This window comes from Saccostrea echinata, unplaced genomic scaffold, assembly GCF_033153115.1.
Source record: "Saccostrea echinata isolate AGI-Se365-2 ecotype Australia unplaced genomic scaffold, CSIRO_AGI_Sech_v1 ptg000012l, whole genome shotgun sequence".
In the NCBI taxonomy this organism is placed as follows: Eukaryota; Metazoa; Mollusca; class Bivalvia; order Ostreida; family Ostreidae; genus Saccostrea; species Saccostrea echinata.
Genome location: NW_026889761.1, coordinates 3,937,822 through 3,962,677, shown reverse-complemented (window position 1 = coordinate 3,962,677; position 24,856 = coordinate 3,937,822). Strand labels below are relative to the sequence as shown.

The 24,856-nt window shown below is 31.9% G+C and overlaps 1 protein-coding gene across 1 annotated transcript in view; it reads right to left on the bottom strand.

The window, feature by feature from the left end:
* LOC133185803 (uncharacterized) overlaps positions 1–11,810 on the bottom strand; it is a 147,588-nt gene extending 135,778 nt beyond the window's left edge. The window contains exon 1 of the mRNA XM_061321094.1: positions 11,802–11,810. The gene's annotated coding sequence lies outside the window, so the exon portion shown is untranslated. The remainder of the gene's footprint in view (positions 1–11,801) is intronic.
* Positions 11,811–24,856: the final 13,046 nt, after the last annotated feature.

Genomic DNA, 24,856 nt, shown 5'->3' with positions numbered 1-24,856 from the left:
AACGTTTCTATATTTTCATTGTTAACAGAATTGATCTTTATTGCATGCAAGCTTTACAGGTTGTATGTATTCTTTTTCCCTTTGTTTTGCACTGTCTTTCTAATCTCGGCCGCACTCAGCAACACATCGGCCGATTCGTACCTCATCTACATATCACAAAGGTGACGGAATCAGCCGATGTTTTGCCGAATGATCTCAGCAGCAGAGTCGAAGTTTACGGAGACAGCCGAGCATCTGTTAACGTTTCACGTTGTAGAGCTTATGTGAGAAAAAACTAATGAATAAATACAAAACCAAGAAATTTTCAAGAATTATACAGCCTGATAGGTTTAGGTCAGTGTACTGTTTAGAGTTGTTGCTAAAGACGGTAAGCTTTTTGAAAAAAAAATTACTTGTTATATGAAGATATTGACCAAACATGGCATACAAAAATATATTTTGCACAGCGTATGCGCAGATATTTTTAAGGTAATAATTTAATGCCTTTTCTCTGAAATGCATGAAATAAATATATAATCCAGAGTTTTTTTTGTTCCGATTAAATAGGTCTACATAATGTCAGAAACTCCTGCGTCTTTGGCTTGGAAGAAAACAACAGAGACACTTCCTGTCTTAATAAAAATCTGCATCAGAGAAAAGTCAATCTAAAAATAACCTGACATAAGAATTATGTACTAGTTTTTGTTGACATTGATTGCTTTTGTTTCCTAATTCACACCAACTGTCCTACGTATAAATGCACATGTTGTCATAGATATCTTCTATCTCCTCGTGCTTACCTTACTTACAAATATTTGAGGGTTGTGTCTGCATTTTACGTCATGGAATTAGTTGTTTTAATGTGGCTTTTTGTTATGTATTTAATCTCTTTAAACGAGATCGATTGCCTTCTCTCTTCTTCCGGGAAATCACAATCGGATAATTCTCAGTCCTTACCGGGTACCACTTCAGAAAAAGTATCTAGTGTTCTAAGGAATATTCCTAATCAGGAAAGCTTAGCGCGCCTCTCGATGGTACAGAACGTTCAGAAAATAGCAATGGATGTTATTGACAACAAAAACATTACTGAAAGTATGATAAAAATACTTGATGATGTAACAAAAAAATTAGATACGTTGGAGACAAGGCAACAGAAAATGGAAGAGAAGAACTCAAGACTTAATAAGGAATTAAAATTCATACGCTCTTCAATAGGTTACACCAGAAATCTTACAGTAGATAAACGAGACAGAGATAGCTTTTCTAAAGAAACAAACTTCGTCTCTGCAAAAACAAAATCGAGAACTTAATCTGGAAAACTCAGAAATGAAAACCCGTCTGAAAGACTTCATCAAAACAAACAAGACAAATAATCAATGTGAGCAGTTAAAACACGAAAGAGAACAATTCAAAGAAATATATTTAGACAATCTAAAAAATGAGACTTTGCCTCTTAGACAATAAATTGAAAGTCTGTCACACAAAAACGAAGTTATGCAGAAAAAGTTTCTTCAGATTAACAAAACAATAAATGAAGATAGGAAAGCTGATGAGTTTATTTCACTTATGAGAGAGATTTGGCAAACTCTTTGATGTCCTTTATTTCGTGTTCACTGAAATATAAGGGGTCGAATGAAAGTAACTATTTTTATTTGATATAACGTCGTCGAGATATATGAATGTCGAGTTGAAGGCCAAAACAAGTGTTTTCTTCTTCTCATGTAGACGTTTCTGAATAAATTCTGCTTCATAGGAATATAAAAGGTCAGCTAATAAAGGAGCACATAAATGCAAATACGGATTCCAAGAGATTACTGGAAGGCCTAGTCTTCAAAGACTACATAGATGTTGTCAACGAGGAACTCCAGTATCCTTTTATTTTCATCCTCAGAGTACTTGTGTATTAAATCAGAACGATTTTGTTTTTTTACAATGTGATTTTGTATACATACATATCATAGCAAGAGATGCTTAGATGGAAACAAAAGAGCAAGATTTTGTTTCCGCTTCAGAAAAATTTGTAGAGTATTGATTGGCTAACAAATGCTGACAAGCAACCGATTTATTTGTTGAAATTTATTGCATATATTTTTAACTGTGGTGATGTAATACTGAAAATATATAAGGTTCAATGATAACTTGAATTATACATGTGTATTTGTATGGATATGTTACTGACCTCAAAACCAATCTTATTAAGGTCTTCAGCGGGATGAATTCGCTGAATGTTTAGTCTGAGACCTAATATAGAGTTATCCAGAATGTTAAATGGAAATTCATATTAGAAGTCGACTTCGCCTCACTCAATACGGATTTCCATTTCGCACCCTGTATGACTCCGTGTTAGATCTCAAACTAATGTGTAGCTAAAAATATAAGGATTATATCCGTAATATACCCTGTGTACCCCATGGGTCTTCTTCCACAAACCTTATGTACTGAGCTGTTTCTAAATCATCCATTTAAATCAGTTATTACATAAGTTTACATTTATAGAATTAATGTAACCAATTCCTGTTTAAAATATATAAAGGTGAGACTTTAGTAAGTAGTATATGATTTTCTCCGAGTTACGATAATGCTTGAATAGTTTCTTTGCACGAAACGTAATATGCCCTTGATTTCTCTTTTAGAAAGATTGCAGTCTACTCTTACAACGAACTCCATAGCATTCTACGCTTACATGTCTCGGCATACACCTTCAATATTTGTTCAATATTCCTTGAGGTTTGATGTAGTGAAAATCAACATTGGAAACGGGTATCATCCTTCCACAGGAGTTTTCATTGTGCCGGAAACTGGAATTTACGTATTCACTTGGACAATACGGATTTACAGTAATTATAATCACTCAACTCAGCTGATGGTGAACACAAAGAACAAGGTATAATTCGTACACATGTTACCTCTGGTGTAGATTTTGAAGGAACGGGGATCGTCGTGGCGCAAGTTACTGCAGAAGACGATGTCTTTGTAAGGACACATGCATCATGGAATAATGACGCTATTGTTAGTGACACTGCAGGGAGATCATCACATTCAGGATGGAAACTCTCCTGATTATCTCACAAAGCAACACATGTGATAAATTTACAATTTAACTGTGTAGATAATCCGTATATATATATTAAGGATGTCAATTTGCAATCGGTTAACCGGTTACTCGGTCGGAACAATGGTAATCGGTTAGTAAATCTGTAATCGGTTAGTCGGAAAAAAAATCATATATGTGCAAATTTGAACACAATATCCTGAGAATTCAGTCAAATAATTCTCTCTCTCTCTCTCTCTCTCTCTCTCTCTCTCTCTCTCTCTCTGTGGATTCACTATATACATGTACCAATTAATGATCTATTTTACATACTGCTTTTCAATGTTAAATGTACTTTATTATATATTTTTAAAAAATAATTTACCCTAGATGAGGATTATTTAATCGAAATATTTACAAATAGGGGTCACTTAAAAATTAAATGGAAATATAATAAGAAATAAGAACGTATAACAAATTTATTGATGTATGCATGTTCCATGTCTTCTTATGCTTTAGATAAATAATCACGCGAAGTTGAAGCGAGATGAGGCAGACGACGGGAAAGGAGTTGTAAGCCTTCCCTTATTTTATGTATCAGTCGAAAACGATATATTTAAAAACCGTTTATAGAGACAAAAGGGTTACATTATCGATAATATATAGAGTGCAAATTAGAATATAAAAATATGAAAAGTTACTTGATTCCAGATTTAAAATGAAAAAAAAGGAAAAGGGGGGGGGGGGTTCACACCCCAAGTGCCTGTAAAAGATATCATTTAGTCTGATACATCTGTTTCATATTTGGATATTTTACAGAAAAAGACGTTAACTAAAAAATAAGGTACACCGTATCATTTTAAAACATTTATCGGGATATAAATACGGCTTGGTCACAAGATCAAATTCCATAATGCCCGATAGATGTTTTAAAATGATACTTTATTACTTATATTTATGTTCCCCAAACGAAGTTTGGGGAACATATTGTTTTTACTCTGTTTCTTATTATTAAGGTCTTCCGTCTTCACGGAAGACCTTATAGTGATTCTACTGTTTCTTATTAAGTCTTCCGTTCACAACGGAAGACTTATAGTGATTGTATTGTTTCTTTTTATTATTATTATTATTATTATTATTCCTCCCAAATTTTGTGAGCGCGATTACTCAGAGATGGTTGGATAGATTTTCACAATTTTTCACATGATAGTAGGCTGATATATGAAGTTTATATAAAATTCCGTTTTTTGAAAAATTCACTTCCGGTCCGAAGTTATGGCAGAGTTTCCAATTTTTAAATGGACTTTTGTCCGGAATTTTTCTCGGAAACGGTTTGAGGTAAAGATGTGAAATTAACAGGGGTATTAGATCATGACATTCTCTTTGTTTCGAAGTTATTTTCGTGTGTTTCCGGTACTTCCTGTCCGAACCGGAAGTGAACTTCTGTTTGGTCAATTTTCAACTTTTTTGTTTTTTAATATTTTTTCAAGATATTATTATGTATAACAGAGGTTATTCTACAGATATTAAATATATAATTTGTTTTGAAATCAGATTCCACATTTTGCAGATTTTCGGTACCGTCATTTTCCCTATTTACCTAGTGTGTAGACAATGGGCAAAGAAAGATAACTCTGACTTGTAAGTGAGAATAGAACTTTCGAGATAAAGGCGGAAATAGTATCGATGACGTCAGGGACATATACACTCTCCATATCAAAATATTTAGACGTTCTATATTCACTCTTCAAAATTTAAGAGTACGTTAGTTACCGCTTCCAGTGCATGTAAAGTTTGAAGTTGCCAGTGTAGTGTAAGTCTGTATTGACAGTTAATTGATTTACACATGAATATATGTAAAAAAAAAATTACTATATCTGCTAGGTATGTAATTCAAGTAAATATATTATAAGCACTGAATATACATTTATAGTGATGGACAGGCATGCAATTTATCTATCTCGTATAGTAAGTTCGGAATAAGATAGTTACTAAGCCTTCTATAATGCAGACGATTTATTATTCTCTATGATTTGAATGCGAAATTATCCCGATTTCCGAGTTTTATTTTCGATATTAAAAAATATTCAGTACACTTAAAAAGGAACTGAGCGATAGAAATTTGTAATACAGACTGTATTAAAGCCTTTGGAAATAAATTGATATTTGTCACTTAAAAGAAAGAAAATCAGTATATACATGTAGATTAGATTTGGTTATTACATGTATTTTTGATAAAAAGTTAAATTATTTATGTCACATGATCTATATTCTATATACCCAAGGAGTTATAAAAGATGTGAAAAGGCGATTCTTGGATTCTTGTCAAATACTCCAGAGTTAAAAAAAAAAATATGTGAAAATGCGATTCTGTGTGAAATAATGCTACTCTGTATGTTTCTTTTGAGAAAAAAAAAACATGATAAAAAAAATTGCACAGGTCCTGTTGATATGTGGGATAAGTATATACATGTACCTGAATGAACACAATTTTATGCAATGATATATAATTATGTACATGCAACTGACGTCCGTACTTTTCCTTATAATTCATAAATTTATAATGCAACTATCTAATTCCTTTGAAGCTCCCCCCCCCCCCCCCCGTCTTGATTAATATTTGGAGACGTTCGTGCAGCTAGGCATTTGAATTATATATTCGTTTTAGATTTAAATCTGGAACATGTGAATATAATTACCATTTACATGTATACAGAATTTCATATTCTATAATGGTAGATTTGTCCACAGGCACTTGGGGTATGGACCCCCCCCCCCCCTTTTCCATTTTTTTTCTTTTTAAATCTGGGGTCGAGTCACCTTTTTCCTATTTTTGTATTCTAATATTCACTGTATGTTATCAATAATGTAACTCTTTTGTCTCTATAAGCTGTTTTTAAATATATCATTTTCTACTGATACATAAAAAGAGAGCACTTGGGGTATGGACCCCCCCCCTTTTCCATTTTTTTTCTTTTTAAATCTGGGGTCGAGTCACCTTTTTCCTATTTTTGTATTCTAATATTCACTGTATGTTATCAATAATGTAACTCTTTTGTCTCTATAAGCTGTTTTTGAATATATCGTTTTCGACTGATACATAACTCTCTTTTTATGTATCAGTCGAAAATGATATATTTAAAAACAGCTTATAGAGACAAAAGAGTTACATTATTGATAATATATAGTGAATATTAGAATACAAAAATTGGAAAAAGGTGACTCAATCCCAGATTTAAAAGGAAAAAAAATGGAAAAGGGGGGGGGGGGGATCCATACCCCAAGTGCCTGTGGATTTGTCATGAAATGTTCAATTTACGTCTGAGAGAGAGAGAGGGGGAGAGAGATTCCCTCTTAATCCCGATCCTCCTATCTATTTACATAGACCAAAAATTAGTTCTATATCAGTCACACCCATTCTTTATTAAATGTTTTCTGATTTCATAGTCAGTCATGGTCACATTCTGTATATTTTTCTGCTTAAAAAGTATCACACGAAGTGCACGTGTGTTGACATGTCAATCAAGATCACCCGCGCTGTCTGCACTGCAATAAAATAGCCTGAGTTCGAAATGATCTTGAAGTATGATCTTTAAGTAAATCCAATGCAACAAACTTGTGAAAAAATAAAATAAAATAAAAAAAATAAAATATCTCGGTATTATAAACTTCGATTGTGGGACGTGGAGACCGGTCCTTTGGATCCTTTAAATCGAGGTCCCGTGTCGCAGAAGGTGCTGGCACAAAAAAGATTCCTCACTGATCAATGGTGATAAGTGCCAAAGTATAGGACAAAAATTTGCAGTCTCCACCGGCGAGTGCTGGCGTCTCCATGTGAGTGATAAATTCTCGAGAGGGACGTTAAAGAACAAACAAACAAACAAAAAAAATCAAATTTGAGAATTTATCATATATACACCCGTAGTTGGTGCATCACTTTTATTTAAACTTTGGAAGGATGACCAAGAAAAGTTTAATTAGAAATTTTAATGAACTAAGCAAACAACCTACTCATTGTTAACACTTTGACCTGTTTCAAAGAAAGTGGGTCCCAACAGTAACGCACTAAAATCACTTGACTCTGACACAGATTTAGTGTTTCGGTGGTGCAATACGAGGCTTATATTAGAATTTTAAATAGGTAATTAATTAGCTGTGAATTTGCCATCATCGGAAAGACGTGTTACTGACTAAACATTTAATACAATTATGAAAACGGGCATCTGCAGCATACGTTTGAATTCTACATATCATTCACATGAATAGAATGGATTGATCATAACACGAGAGCGTTTGATTATCTAATACGCTAAATGTTTTTCTTGTCATATAATGTGAGGATTTGACCAGTGTGATAAATGGGCCAAATGATTCTAAGAGAAGAAGATGAATAGTCAATCAATCAATCAATCAATCAATCAATCAATCGATTGCTGAATAATTACTGTAATTGAATAATCTTTCTTATAGGTATGCTGTCAAATCTTAATATTATATTATATTCAAAACTCAGTGACTTTACGTTTAATTTGATACTAACTTAACAGGGTTCGACACTAACGTTAGTCCGTTAGTCTCAGACTAATACATTTTCATTCGGACTAATAAAATATGTGGCTAATTAGTCCGAACGGACCAATAAAAATTTCTGAAAAACATTATGAATAAATTACCGATGTCCGATTCTCGACAACTTTTACTGGAAAACCCCGCATGTATTTTTAGATTTCTAGCTTTTGGCTGGTAGTTACGCAAAACCAGGCCAATTCAGCGCTTAATTTTTCCGACTGATCGATATGAAGTATAAAGTTTTAGCGATCATGATTTAGTATGATTTAGTATCTTTTAAGAAAGATGTTGGACGTTTTGGATGTAATGTAAAGACAAAAAAACGTTCGTATTTGCTGATTGCGAGATTTCAATGAATCTGTGGAATAATATATTTCACGTAAATATTTTGTTTATTTCAAAAAATAATACGTATATTAATTGTCACGTTAAATTAATGTTAAAAACATTGATGTTTCTTTTTTTTTGACGGACTAATAAAATCGCGTGCGGACTAGTAAAAGTAATGAAACACTAGTCCGGCTGGACTAAAGCCTCAAAAAGTTAGTGTCGAACCCTGCTTAATACATTATAATTTTTTTTATAACACCATCACAACTATGCCAGAACATATACACAGTAAAGTTTATGATAGTACGGTGTTCGTTCGTCTGTTTGTTTGTCTTAGAATTGATTTCAAACATTTTTTTTGAAAATGCTAATTATCCTTGCTCTATGATATACGTAAATATCTCATAGGTGCCAAATGCATTATACAAGATTGATCATGAAAATCAAAGTACCTTAAGTACTGAAAGGACTTTCCTCCAGTTATTTATTTCTTTCACAGTAAATATGATATGTATGTTTTTTACACAGAAAAAAGCAAATTCTTACAGATTTAGTAGAACGGAAGACTTTTTTGTTGCCATGGCAACAAGAGTCTAGTTATTATTATTATTATTATTATTTTTCATTTTTATTTTTCTGACCTTTACAAATCGCGATATCTCAAAAACTACTCAATCAGTTTCAGCCAAATTTGCAGGAGTGATGTGTTATCTCATGCCATTTTGAAAGATTGAAAAAGTTTGGAAAAATTCACTTCCGGTCAGGAATTATTACGATTTTTCACTTTTTCCACTAAAAATCTAGTCCGTGAATGTTCTCGGTAACTGTTAAAGGTAGGAGTCTGAAACTTTCAGGTATGATAGAAGGTGATTTGTAGATGTGTGATTGAAACATTTCGTGTGTCGTCGCCACTTCCGGTCGTCACAGGAAGTGATTTAAAAAGGGTAATTTTTTGAACTTTTTTGTTTTTCATTATTTTTTTATGATATTTATAGGTTAAATAGAGAATCTTATCAGAATGCTAAATATGTAATTTTTTCAAAAATGGATTAACCCGTACTCTAGATATTTATTGCTTGCTACTTTGATACGATGGTCTTTGATAGCATAATGGTAAGCATGTTGAATTTTCACGCGGACAACTCGTATTCAATCCCCAGAATGTCCAAATTTTTTCACACTATTGTTTGGGCTCAAATGTAATATTTTATTTATATTTAAAGGGGGGGGGCTATGTCGTTCAACGTCAGATCAATGGTGTTTGACTTCACAATGGCACTGTGTCTTTTTACTCCTTCATAAAGAGTTTGCAGTTAAATTTTGCACTATTCAATCCCCAGAATGTCCGATTTTTTTTTTTACACTGTTGTTTGGGCTCAAATGTAATATTTTATCTTTAAGGGGGGGGGGGTATGTCGTTCAACGTCAGATCAATGGTGTTTGACTTCACAATGGTACTGTGTCTTTTTACTCCTTCATAAAGAGTTTGCAGTTGAATTTTGCACTAATTAATGTGCATATGTGTGTGATATGACAAAATAAGGTAAAAATGTTAATGTAGCTAGGTACCTATGCAATTGAATCACAAATCGGAGATTTGTCAAATTATATTTTGAAAGTAGAATTTATTATTTTCTCATCTTGATTGAATAAAAATAGCAATTTCAAATGAGAGGGAACTTCAATGACATTTAGTTTAGAGCAAGATCCGCCATAATTAAGAGCTCAAAGCGACTTAGCGGATAAAGGTATGGTTAATTAATGGTATACAGTGTATTAACACAATGAAACACATAAAAATCTGTATACTTGAAACAGTATGTGAAAAAATATGTTTTCACGTAAAGTGTTCAATCATTTTGTTATGCTTGTGTGGTGCTGACTCAGGGAGGGGGCCTGAAATGCATGAAATCGGGTAAAATAAAATAAAATAGTGTAGATACATGTAGGTCTTAAATTAAAAAAAAAATATTTAAAATAATTTTATATTTTGTACAATTAAGTGTGAGAATCTCAAAGTTTAAAAATATTCACACAAAGATGTTTTGGAACATAGGTCCTCCCCCTCCTTGATATCTCGTATTTTTTTCGTTCCAGTCTTGCAATATTTTCAAAATATAAACGTTTAATCATATTTTATGTATGATTGATTGATTGATTGTATGTTGTTTAAGTCCCATTCGAGAATTTTTCACTTATATAGAGACGTGACCACCGGCGAAGGGCATCAAAGGACAAGGTATGGTAAAGGCCCATTCTAGCCCCTTATTTGGTGTAAAAATCAGAACACAGTTAAAATTGTGATAGTTTGTAGTTAAGAACTTAAAATGATGCTTGTTTTAAAACCAGCACTAATTTTGATTCAAAGCTTACACGGAGGCCACAAGAGGTTGCAGAAGTAGGACATTTTCCTGAATTTCCTCAATTCTGGTTAAATTTCGTCAAATTTGAGATACTTTTCACTTCGGGAAACATAGAGAAATATATCAATTTGGTAGATAGGCAAGCTTGTGCTCTATGTTTTCTGAAACAAAATGTGCTGTAAAATCGATGAAAATTTGCACAAAAATGAGAAAATTCGGAAATTAACGTATTTTCTGACCTTCCTGTGACCTCTGTGTAACCCATAACTAAGAACAAATACTCATTTTATGGGCCAAAAAGGGGTAGCCTATCTTGTCCTTTAGACTTTTACTCGGCACTTAGGGCCATTGAGCAGTGAGGGATCTTTATCGTGCCAACACCTGCCGTGACACGGGGCCTCGGTTTTTAAGGTCTCATCCAAAATATCCTCAACTTTCACTTCAAAGTGCTGAGCGCATGGCGAAGGAACTATTTTTTGTATGAAGGTGTGACAGGGAATGCACAACATAACATGTTGTTTAAAGAGGAATCAACTTCTTTGAAGACAGAGAAGGGACGGAAGACCTTCTTGTTGCCATGGCAACAAGGTTTCTAGTTATCATTATTAAGGTCTTCCGTCTTCAGCGGAAGACCTTCTTGTTATTCTTCGGTTTCTTTTCCACTGTTTTTCTTATTATTTTTTTTCTTACCGATTTTGTGCACGCAATTTCTCGAAAACGGTTCGCTCGATTTTCATGAAAATTTCAGGTCTGATAGAACATTAAAAAATCTTGATACATTTTTTTTACTTTGATGACGTCACTTCCGGTCCGAAGATTTTTGCGATTTAGTGATTTTTGGAGGGTCAGTTTGTCCGCAGGTTCTCTAAGTAACCACTCATCACAGGAACGTGAAACTTTTAGGGAAGACAGAGCAATATATGTAGATCTGTAATACGTAGTTAACTTTCACCGGAAGTGCCACACGTCGAGGCTCGCTATGGCCTGAAAAAAGTCGAATCGAAAGTTTCAAAATTTCGAACACTTTCTGTACGATATCTTTTTACTTGGAAATATTTTGTTAAAACATATATAACAAAATTTGTGCAGAATTATAAGATCTTTTAAATGATATCTCGAAAAAAGGGCTGGCCCCTATAATAAGGAATCTAAAGGGGCCAAAATATTTTTCCTGATATCTCAAAAAGTATCCAGAATTTGTAATACTTCAAAGAAGCAAAGTTGTTCAACATGACAAGTAGCAGCTTGCGAGATCATCAAAATGCGTCGAATGACGTCACTTCCGGCCAAACAGGAAGTAGTAGAAAATAGTTTATTTTCACAGATATTGGTACAGTGCTGCTATCCCACAAGTTGACATGGGATGGAATTTGATAGGATTCAGGATTGAGGATTCACGATAGAAATATATAGTAGTTAATCCGACCCTATCCTATCCTATCCTATTCTGTATCCTACAGCCTTCAGATTGGAGTAAAGGTTAATTCATATTTCAAAATAAATTACAGAAACGCAAAAGGACATAGAACGTTTACAAAAGAAATATTCATAAAATCACAAAAGAAAATAAACGTTTTTTTTTTCTTAACACACATTTATTCTATTACCTTCGAGTAATAAAGCGTACGATCTAACCATGAACGATCACCGGAAAAAGTTTCGCATGTAAACAAAGAAGAGATCGGACATCAAAAGATCGTATTTCTTCAGCATGTTTGGATGATAAACTCGATTCCTACTTGTGTTAAAGTTCAATAACATGTTTCTCTGTTAAATGTGCTATGTTTGTCTGGATAATTCCACTTGAACCGTCAGCGGCGGACTATAACAGATCATAATCGCAGTTGTTTGGTGCAAGACCATGTAAGTATACTACACACTGGGTGACACGAAACGCCGAAATGTCGGGTTTCTGCCGAAATGTAAGTAGAATGCGCCGAAATGACTGATGAAATACTGCAATGACTGTGGATATCAATTGATACGGATACTAATACCTCACAAACATAAACTTTTTGAGGTCAATCCTTACCCCTAAGGTTTTAGAGCCCATTTTATCGTAAATATTGGAGGAAGTCAGCCGCCATTGATGGGCTTCATAGTATACCGTATACCACGCCCGATTGTTTTTTTTTCCGCTTTGTAATATGTCAGTCTCGTATTACGTTTTTATTTAAATTGTAAATGATATATTATATACCTTATTTTAAAAAAATAATGACGATGTTTATCATCAGGATAATATGAATATTAGAATATTAGCTAAGAAAAAAACCCCATATAATTATGTATTAAAACTAATAATAATAGAAAAATTTATAACATAAGTTTCTTATTAAAAAATTTTGACTTAATATTAGAAAAAAATTGTACTTTCAGATTATCAAATACTTTTAGATTATCAAATATTGGGACAGTTAGCCGTTTTAAATAGACTTTAAAAAGGAAAGTCTGATTACCTTGCCCAGCTTTTGCCACGTAGAGGCCACCCCAAATACATGTAAGAGCCATCATTCTGAATTTGAAAAATAAATATTTAAAAAAAAAAAAAGAAAGAAAGAAAATGGAAAATTAACCTCTAAAGAAAAGCCAAACAAACATATTTTGGATATCATATGGGGAAAAATAAAAATATTGTTATTTTTCACTTAAACATTTAATCTTTTTAGAAATGAATGAGAAAAATAAAGAAAATTTGTAAAAATGAGTTGGAAAAGTTGGAATTAGAGCTTTAAAAAATATGGAAACTATAAAGGAATACATACACAAAGAACACCAAAACTTTGTAAAATGCATAAAGCTAGGTTATTTGGTCAATAGCATTTTATAAAAGATTGAACTAAACAATAGCACATAATATGTACATTAAAACTTAATTAAAACCAAAGAAAACCATAGGAATTACTAATAATACTAAGGATGAGATTGTATTTGGAGAACTGTTCTTATTGTGTCAAACACAACGCCCTACCAGGGCCCAGACTCAGTTCCCCAATACACAATCTTTTTCAAAGATACATAAAACTTAGTATACATGTCTTATAAGGAAGTGAAAATAATTAATGAGAATTTAGGAATTAGTTTATTTATACTTAAGATGTAAAAATACTATAAGTTAAACTATGTAAGATCAGTGAATTGGAATTCAGATTCAAATTACTAGGTCATCGAATTAATTTGTATTTTGTTAGATATATTACTTTTACAGACCAAGTAGTTGATGTTTTACCAAACCAAAATAATTAAAAAAGCACAGTTTGGAGTTTTAATTCGTTTTAAATTTTGCATACTTCGTAGAGCACGCCTGCCGAGAAAATCTAAACGCCCACGGTGTTGTCTCTCTAATTTCTTATTATACAATATTTGATATATTACTTTAATAAAGTTTTTGGTTAACATTTGACCAAACATTAATTCAAAAAAATATTTTTTTTTATATTTGATTCAATAAGCGTTTGATACGAGATTGCAATATAAAGGAGATAACTCTTACTTGACAATAGGAACTGCTGTGTATAAACCACGTACCTCGTGTTTTTCTTTCTTTCTTTCATTTTAATAAAAACTTATGGGATTTGATTTCATATTTGTTTACAGAATTACGAAGGCTCAGGTGAACATGTCAGTAAAAGCTATGCGTTTTACTGCTAGTCGTTCTGAATCAGAAATATTCAATGTTGTCCTTTTTTAACATCAATGTGTAATTATTATTTCAGGTTATATGCAACAAAGTTATATTTAAATAAATACAAAATGTTACAGGTAAGAGAAAGGTAATAATTTAGGCTATTCCTATACAACCATCTATATGTCTAGCAGAGAAGGAAATAGACAAAATGAATAAGAAAAACAACATGTACATATATTTGACATGTACATGTATACGAAATATCTTTACCAGTCATTCTACGATAAGAGGACCAATTCAGGGTATAAAACATGAAAAAAAAAGAATTGTTTCAAATAGCAAAATGAACATCATAATTCTCTAAAGAACATATCAGTTAACTTAAAAAAAAAAAAATCAACAAATCGGCTATCGTTAACTTTTTACAACAATTTCAATATAACAATTTCAATATAACATTGATTTCAAGGAATGTTACGGAAGTTAATGCTTGAACAAGTCTTATTATTTTTTAAGTAAAGCTGAATTGGAACAATTTTTGTTTTCTGATGTTCAGTATAGAACACTAAAGTTTTATTCATTTATTTTAATTAGAAAAAAAAATGAATCCCTCGAAAGTTCCAAATATTCCCGCTATATATGATGAAAAATGGCAAAAGACCAAGTACACGAATGTTACAGTATCTTTGTTATAATATTATATGAAGATTGTTAAAATTTGTCTGAAATGATATGGATGTCTGAATTTATGTTTACTGTGTATACACAGACTGCAAATCTCAATGAAACTAAATTATCGATCTTCATGTATACCCGACAAGTGCGTAATATTATGTGGCATTACATAATTAGGTACATGACAAACAGGAAGTTTTGCACGTGCGCTATACACACTCCATGATGGAATAATGAACCATAAAATCAGAATTAGTAAAAAAAAAAAAATTTACATATTAAGTTAAATAAATGAATTTAAGGAAAAATAGAGGGATTTAATCATGTTAAATAAATACACATGCATGTTTTGAAAACTATAGAAAAGATCGCCGATTTACATGTACATCTGAATGCTGCATTTTTGACCTGAGAATGTATTTAATCCATTAATAAAATCAATATAGATCAATAAAAAAATTAATAATAACTACTTTACGTACATATATTGAAGAACAAATATAATTAAAAAAAATTAAAATCACTCCAATTTTTTTTTCGACTAGGTCGTAAACAGTGGTATATATGTCCTTGTTTTTTTTTTTTAATCTATATCTAAAACTATTGTAGGTTTATTTCAGCAAAATTTATACCAAGCTAATTGAATTTTATTGCATGCTAATATAGCTAAAATAAGTAAATGAATCATTTTATTTATTCTTTATTCACTAAAAACCAGATCACTGGTACAAGAGGAACATATACACATATATACAAACAAAAATTACAGTCACGGGTCAAAAATAGACAAGTATATAAAGAAAAAAGAAAAGAAAGTAAACATATAATCAGTTATATATATGGAGGATTCAAGAAGGACAGACAGTTTTGAAGATTTTCTTAATAAATTTTGACAATGATTTTTGTATTTCTACATTATTTGTGTTCATTAGTTCATTAAATTTGAAAGTGTTAGGATTTTTACAATATCTATTTTGGAGAAATATTTTTCTGTCATTCGAAAAGAACTTGCATTCCATAACATTATGAAATTCATCACCAATAGTTTTACAATCACAAATGGTACATATTCTTAAATTTCTATCAATATTATTCCATCTACCTGTTTCAATTGGCAAATGATGATTAAACGTTCGTAGTTTTGCAAGTGTAACTCTTAAATCTTTTGGTAAATTCAGCAGATAATTTTTGAAACCAAAGTTTGTTTTAAAAATTCTATAATTAATACACTTGGGTGAACTATCAACAATGCTTCTCCATTCTTGTTCAAATTGATTTTTTAGGGTATCTTTAATAATTGACTTAAGCCAGTTAAAACTATGAAATGTATGCCTATTCTTCTTCAGATTAGTATTATAGAGATTGTTGTAATGGTTACACAATCTGTATCGTGAATCAATTTACATATATCTTCATAAATGGTTTCCCAAACTTTCCTTGATTATGATTCGGTTCTTTTTGGGGGGTGGGGGGTGAAGACAGAAATGAGAATCGGAAACGTGAAAAGAAATTCAACATGTATTTACCATGTCACATCACGATCTCATAACTAGATGTTTAGACTAATTTGATTCAACCAAACTTTAACAGTTCAATTGCTACCAGCATGAAACATGAATAATTTATTGCACAAGTTCCTCCAATATTTACAATAAAATTGGCTCTAAAACCTTAGGGATAAGGATTGACCTCAAAAAGTTTATGTTTGTGAGGTATTAGTATCCGTATCAATTGATATCCACAGTCATTGCAGAATTTCATTGGTCATTTCGGCGCATTCTACTTACATTTCGGCAGAAACCCGACATTTCGGCGTTTCGATGCACCGCTACACACTGTAAATGTGTGCATGTTTATACGTATTTCTCCCTTTAAGCAATGTTTTAATGACTTGAACTATTAAAATTTTATTCTATTGTAATATACACAGAAATCGGATGCGGAAAAAAGAGGTTGTGTAGAAGGGGGACGGGTAGGGGGGTTAAATATTTACAAATACTTTGTCATATGATCAGATGTATTACACCCTTTTCAGTTTGTTATTGCTATATAATCATTTCCCTACTGTGGTTAAAAATTATTTTTTCTTATCTGATTGCAATTTAAAATAATTAAATGCAGAATCATCATGATCATTTCTTATACTACTGTCTGACTGTGTATAATAAGCTCACTCAGCACTTGCATGTACATTGTATGTATGACCTATTGTGAGTTAAACATAAAACATGTAACATAAGTTAATCACTTATTATTCTTCTTCATTCTAGAGAATGGTACCCAATTTTGCCTGCCCTCATCAGTCATCACAATATAAAGGATTTTACATTTAGAAGTAGGTATGATTAGATTATTTTTGTGTGTGTGTGTTTATGCATGTAATAATCATTAAAATACATAAAAATCATTATCTAAGTTGAGATGAAGTGTCTGCAGATTTTATGAATAAGTGATTTTCTTCTTTTTAAAATGTTGACAGTAAAACTGAAATTAATATATAATTGTTCTGGTCATTATGGTCATGTTATATGTATTTTCATTTTTTTTATATTCAAATTTCAAGCAAAAAATAAGAAGAAATTAACAAACAACATATTAAATAGATTAATACAAGCAGAAAATAGGGAGAAAAAAACATCCAAATTGGCATAGATTGGAAAATTCTGATAACAATTCACTTCTGTACAATGCTTTTATCAATTCCAAAACACTTAGTACAAGTAGAGACTCCTGGTTCTCTTGTATACTTGAATTTTTGAATATTTTAGAAATATCAAAAAATGCCTCCTCTTTGAGTCTATCTAAATTCAAAATTGTCATCAATAATCAAATCCGCAAAAAGTTTATTTGCTCTTGGTTCAACTCTAAAGAAAAAAGTTCTTCTGGAAAACTGGATTCTTATGTAAAGCTTAAGAGTAATTTTCAATGTGAAGAATATTTAACATTACTGAATAACTTTGACTTTAGAAGAGGCATAACCAGATTAAGAATATCTTCTCACAGGCTAAAAATTGAAACTGGTAGATATATTGGACTAGAAAGAGATAAAAGAATATGTGAAAAATGTAATTTGAATGTAGTGGAAAATGAAATACATTTTACCATAGATTGTCCTTTTTACAAAGAACCATACTTATAAATGAAGCACGGAAACATAATAAAAGTTTTAATAGCTTAGATAGTTCTCAAAAATATTTTTGGATCATGACATGTGAAAATATGAATGTTTTACTTCAACTTGGAAACTACCTCTCTAATCATTTAATATGACATTGTAAAGCGCAACAACTTGTTATGTATGTATTTTACTTTAACATTTTTTTTTTAATTTATCTCCTTATTGATAATGAACTGCCTTTGTCTACTTATGTATCTTTCATGCCTCTCTGGGGGCCCTTGATTGGAAAATAAATATTGTCTATTGTCTACTGTACTCATACTAGTTAGCAAGTCGACGAGATGAAATGAATTATAATCTACAAGTAAATTATGTAAATTATGATTGTTTAATTAAGATATGAGTTATGACTATGAAGTTGCAGTATAAGATTTGATTTTGCTTGATTTCTTTAAAATTAATGCATTACTCTGGGAGAGAAAAAGGTGAAATTAAGACAATTGTACGTGAAATGAGAAAGCTAATCACAATCAAATACATTTTTAATGTATAATGTATATGACAAAATTTACAATATACACATGCATATAATGGTGTGTGATTTTTTCTTCAGGACAATCCTGCAAATTTGCAGCTGTACAAATTGCACTTCATCTCATCTGCTGCTGGAATAAATAATGAAAGATTTTCAAACCAGTGTCCAAGAGCCCCCTAGAGTCTGAAATGAAGGTGTTCTTTATTAAGGAGATCAGTGTGTGATGTATTTGTTTTCTTTGCATTGGTGACATTTGTGAAACTGTTCGGTTACTTTATGACCATCTCTCTGACAACTACTTCAACATTTGAAATTCAATTTGAGCGACGGACAAGCAAACCAAATAATATGCATGTAAAACATTATACAGTTGTAATGAGACATTGATAAACAAACTAGATGTCCATAAATCTTTGAGCTTGGCATTGAAATACATGTATACTTTACATGGACACTTTTAATGAATTTGTCTCATGATAATGAACATTCAATTGTTATACATTGTAAATATAAATTGTAGATAATATGTATTTGGTCCAATATATATAATTATATTTATATTCACTGAAAAAAGGAATTACCCTGAATAAATATTGTGAACTTGGTCAATTATTTTTATTCATTTAGACACTGAATAATATTCAAGATCAAATGTCAAGGTCAAAAACAAGATTTACATGTACTTAAATTTGGGTTATAAATACTGTAACAACTGTGGACTCTTATGCATGTTTTATAAGATCTAAGGAATATGTGTGAGCTGACTACAATAATTATTGCTGTCAACCTGTCTGACTATGAAGATTTAGGAAAATGTTTTCTGTTAAACATAAATTGATTAAATTCTCACACATAATTTTTTTTTTAATTAGGATACACTTGTACGGCACTGAACTGACCATAAATTGAGAACAAACTGAAGCGAAATAAGAAATTTTAACATTTTGAATATCTTGATTTTTATTTAGCAAACATGATGAAAATGTTGCATGTTTGTAAAATATTCACATACAAATAAATGATGAACTGAACATTTCAAACAAGAATAACTTTAATAATAAATATAAAACAAATTTTTATCATACATTTAAAATTGAATATAATATGACAATTTTAACTTATTTAATAAATGAAAGTCAACATATTCTAGATCTAAATTTTGACTTGTCTGTTCTCAGTTTATGGTCTTGTCATATCTTGAAGTTCTTATTTAGATTTACATCAAAAGTAAAATTTAATATAGAGCTGTTGTAGGTGCAGTTAGATCTATATGTTATTTTCGTGATGCCCAGTTAAGGGAAAAATAAAGTTTTGCATAAATGTTACATGAAAAGATGAAACATACACTTGTTAAAACATCAAACTACTTTTGTCATTATTTAGTATGTGTAGACATGATAGAGAAATTGTTTCTTCAATGGGTATGGTTATAATTCAGTGTACCTACCCCGCATGAAAAATTTGGTATTTGTGGTCTGATTCTTATAAAGAGTTTAAATTATGTTCCTTTTGTCTACTTTATCATAACATTAGAAAAGTATCTGCAATCTTTATTGTTTCCCCCTTTTTCTCTCTCTAATTTTAACTCCATTTATTTTTCGTAGAGAACAAATTCGAAAAGAAATCACAAATACCTTGACATCTCCTGATCATTGTTAGTATGTAAAATTAAACATGAATAAAGTTTAACTATATTTTTTTCTTCAATTCTTCCAAAGTTCCAATTTCTTCACATGTTCGCTAGATCAATACTTGCCTACGTTTTATTACAATCCTTTTGTTTACATTTTAACTGGTTACTCACAAATTAATTTGTGAGAGGTGTCAGAAATTAATGGATGTCGATCTCGATTATTTTTTCTCCATTAAAATTTATTACATTTAAATTAATTACATAACTATAACTGATTTTTATTTGATGGTCATTTTAAAATTTTTTTTTTTTCATTTTGTCTAATTAACTCTTTAATATTAAAAAAACTGAGAGCAGCAGGATAGAATAGGATAGGATTAGACTGAAATCACAGGATAGGATTGTGGATGCATGATTCACGATAGGATAGGATAGGATTGTCAACTTATAGGATAGCAGCACTGTATTGAATTGAATTATGCATGCCACAGAGGACGTCTGATTTTATTTCCTGTCGAGTATCGTCTCTTTTGTTAACTTCCGGCTAAACCGGAAGTAAATATAAATGACGTATTTCTGCAGAAATCAACATAAAATCAAATGATTGAATTCAACCAAGACTTTTAACCCAATTTTCTGTCGATTGGGGTCACTTCCGGTCAAACCGCAAGTAGTCTTGATTTGCTTTATTTAACGAAAATCAGCATAAAAATCATAAAAACTAAATACAGATCGACATAATTTTTGGTCTGGAGGAATTCTTTTTAACGAATACTTTACTTTCATTTATCCATCTTATAAGCAGCGCTTCTGAAAATCGGACGGAAGACCTACTCGTTGCTTTGCAACGAGCTTTGCTCTAGTTAAGGTCTTCCGTTTCAGACGGAAGGCCTTATAGTGATTCTACTGTTTATTAGGGTCTTCCGAGCTTCCTTCGGAAGACCCTACTGTTATTCTACTGTTTCTTATTATTATTTTATTTTTTTTTTCCCGCCGATTTTCAGCAGGCGATTTCTCGGAGACCTTTTGTCCGATTGCTATGAAACTTTCAGGGTAGATACAATGTATTATTGCCTAAAAACGGTTTTTTCAAATTTTTGATATATACCTCCATTCATGAGTTATTGCCCTTTAATCGATATTTGGAGGGTCTCTTGTCCAGTAGAAATATCAATAACGACACATGATATTTGCATGAAAATTGGAGAACTTGTAACTAATACATTGCAGATGCGCAGAACATTAAAATTGTAGGCTAATTTTTTTATGTTCGGAAGCTATGTGACGGCAAGTTTTAAGAATTATTTTTCCATGAAATTTTGCTGCTTTTTGTTTAATAACTTTTAAACTGATAAAAATTTGGTAAGACATATAGAATAAAAGTTGTGTGTAATTACGAGAGCTTTCAGATAACATCAAGAAAAAGGGGCTGGCCCCTATATTCAGGGGACAGCAGGTCATAAAAGTATTTTTTGGATAGCTAAAAATATTAAAATATTATGAAAAAGTTTGAATGACAGAATTTCTAACATATTAAATCTTGTCATGTGGTATAGAGAGAAACAAGCTCCGTGCTATATTTTTTTCTATTTTATAAAATAATTATTCGAGAATCGTACAGGAACAAGTTGTCTACAAACCAGCCACGCCTTATAGGGCATCGTAACACATGCTCGTACGGTTTTAGATAGTTGTTGTGTTTTAAATAAATTGTTTTGATTCCATTTCTCTGTTTTCTATTATTTAAATCGTTTATAAATGCAAGTTATTTACACAAGTAGAGGTAAATCAACATTTACTAATGCATTCGTATAGAAAAAGTCTTAATCGGGGCCTCTTGTTTGTAACCTGGATGTAAACAATCACGAGCGGCATTGTGGGAAGAAGACACTAAAGACCCGATATACGAAAAACGTGATTTCATCTGATGCTTTGTTGGCAAATATTTAAAAAAAAAAGTGTAGTTTAGTATAGCATAATGCTTCATAATCAATAATTTTTAAAAATAAATCGTGTATAACACTCAATCTGATTATTTTATTTTTTGAAAAATCATCAGGTCGAATATCAGGTCTTTAGTATATCAAGTCTTTAGTACGTCCCCGGAAGTAGCCATGCAAGTCGGAATTACAGACAGAAAATGAGAAGAAAATATGTTAAGTTGACAGTTGTACATTTTCTTAACGTACGAGCCGTATGTAGACATGCACATTTAATCCACATCTACGAAGCACATAAATCCTTGGTTGCGTACAGGGAGCATTAGTTTTAAAGGGATATATATATTCTTGCGCAAATTGTTTACGAGGAAATTCTGACGATCACATTAACAGCGATGAACAGTCTTGTGTCGGAGTTTTCTGTGATAAATGTAGCGAGTGATGAAAGAGTTCACGGTGACATTTTAATATATGATTGGCGTGGACCTTGGAAATGAAGGTTAGAATTTTTCTTATCTAAAATTTAACAGCTGCTTACAGCACTGATGTTTACATGTATATGTCAGCAAATGTATAAATGTACGCACAAACACTGATGTATGTTATCTATTTAATGGTTCAGTCTCTGTCTGTTAGCCCTGACATGACATTGTCAAATCCCCATTGCTTTAACTTATATTTAAATGCATGAGAGCATGTAATTTCACCAAGACTTTTTTTTTTATTGAAACAAAAAAATGCAAGAATTCAACAATACACTATCTAACATGCTGCATGTATAACCATGATAATTATTGTTATATATTCTTCAACAAGTATGAATAGCAGTTATAACTAGGGCCTTAATTAATATTATAATTTGTTATACCTTTAAAAATTTGTTTCTATATAAATCTATACCAGTGTACACATAAAATGTCTAACATTTCCGATGTTTTATGAGCAATCATAAAAAAATCTATGTTGAACCGCAAAGTGAGATATTGAACCTGTCGATGAGATCATTGGACTGCTTACATATTACAGTATCTGCAGGATTAGTTAAATCTCATTTGCATTCGTTGGTGTTCGAAAGTTACGGAATTGACAGAGTTTTACCTCAGTGCTGGTAAAGGAAATTTACATCACGGAAGCCAGTACAAAATATATGTATGCATATGTCAAGCAAGAAAAGAAAATAAAAGATATAACAAAACATTTATTAGGGCGTGTTCTCGGGGTAATATGCAATTTGCTGACCCCTTGAACCAAACTGTTTCCCTTCGGCCTAATGGCCTCAGGCAAACAGTTTGGTTCTTGTGTCCGACAAAACACATGTTGCCCTCGAACCCAGTTAGTAAATGTGTATTATTATTGGAAAATCTCAAAAATGTCACTCAGTTAAATTGCAAAAGAAATTTGGAAATATATTTATACATAAAAGTTTGAATTATTTCTGTGATAAGACTGCAGGATTGGTTTGTGTTTTGTTTATTGCCCCTTCAAATTTTTTTTAGTCATATTATTATGCCACCACTTGCTGGTGGAGGCCTGCAAATATAGACCTGTACTTGACACTTATGGCCTTTGGGAAGTGAGGGATCTTTTTCGTGCCAGCACCTTCTGTGACACAGAACCTCGGTTCATACGGTTTCATCCGAGGAACCTATCTCCACATCCAGCTGTGGGATTCGAACCTGCGACGTAAGGATCAGCTTCTTACTGACACTTTGATTGATTGTTTGTTGTTTTACATCTTTCTTGAGTATTTTTCTTTCGTATAGAGACATTACCACATACTGGTGAAGGGCTTCAAACATAGACCTTAATACTTGGCACTAAGGCCCATTGAGCAGTGAGGGTTCTTTATTGTCCCAACATCTACTGTGAGGTTTTTAAGGTCTCATCTGAAAAACCTTTGACTTTCATTCTAATGCTTGGCGCTTGGTGAAGGAACCTTCACTACCTATATGTTTATGTCTTAGGTTTGACACAGCAAATGAGAATCAAGCCTCCTGATTACAAAATGAATGCCCTACAACTAGGCTACCATTACAGATAATGAACTAGATTAATTACCATGTAAAACATTGTTTAGTAAAAAATTAGTTCTTGAAATTAGAAAATAGAATTTTTTTTGATTGGGGTATGTAAACTTAGAGTGGTATTTGGGTTATACAGTAAAACACGCTTACTGCGAACAGACTTAAATTAGGAATTGAAGCGTATAGTGAAGTGATTTTCATTCCGTGTGGTTTTAAAACATATTGAAAACTAAACTGAAAAATGAATACATTTATAATGAATCAAAATTATTTGTCCCTGTCACTTATAAGCATGTTTTACTGTAATGACAAAATAATGGGGATTTGTTTTCACAGTGGCTGTATATTGTGAATAATTTAATTAGTCGATTGCAACTTTTCAGTTTTAAACTAATCTCGTTCAAGCAGATGCTTGTCTGTGTCCGTAAACGCCAACGAGCAGGAGTTTATGGAGACAGTCGAGCATCTGCTTGAATGATTAGATGGTTACCCAGTTGACCATTGCCATCCCTAATAAATTTTTTACATGTACAAGTAACGTGCATTTCCTTTATGTGAAATCATGAAAAAAAAACTCCTAATTAATCCCTATATATATTATATTTTTTAATTACATAATCAAAATTGACTGCATGTAAACATCTATTTAATAGAGTACTTTTTACAAATAATACACGGAAAATGTGACAGTATCTTTGAACTCTGTTTGATGGTTTCATTAGGGATGTCAGTGAATATTCGAGTACTCGACTATCGTTCAATCATATTGACTATCGACTAAAATTTGTTTAGTCGGTTGTTATACCCCACGCAACAAGTTGCGTGAGGTATAATGTTTTTGACCCATCCGTCAGTCAGTCAGTCAGTCAGTGTGTCAGTCAGTCAGTCAGTCCGTCAGTCCTGTTTTTTTGTCAGCGCAACTCCTCATAAACCGCTGCACAGAATTTCGTCAAACTTTGCAGATATTTAGGACACAATGTGTAGATGTGCATATTACCAGGAAATTCCGATTCCTTTATTTTTTCTCGGAA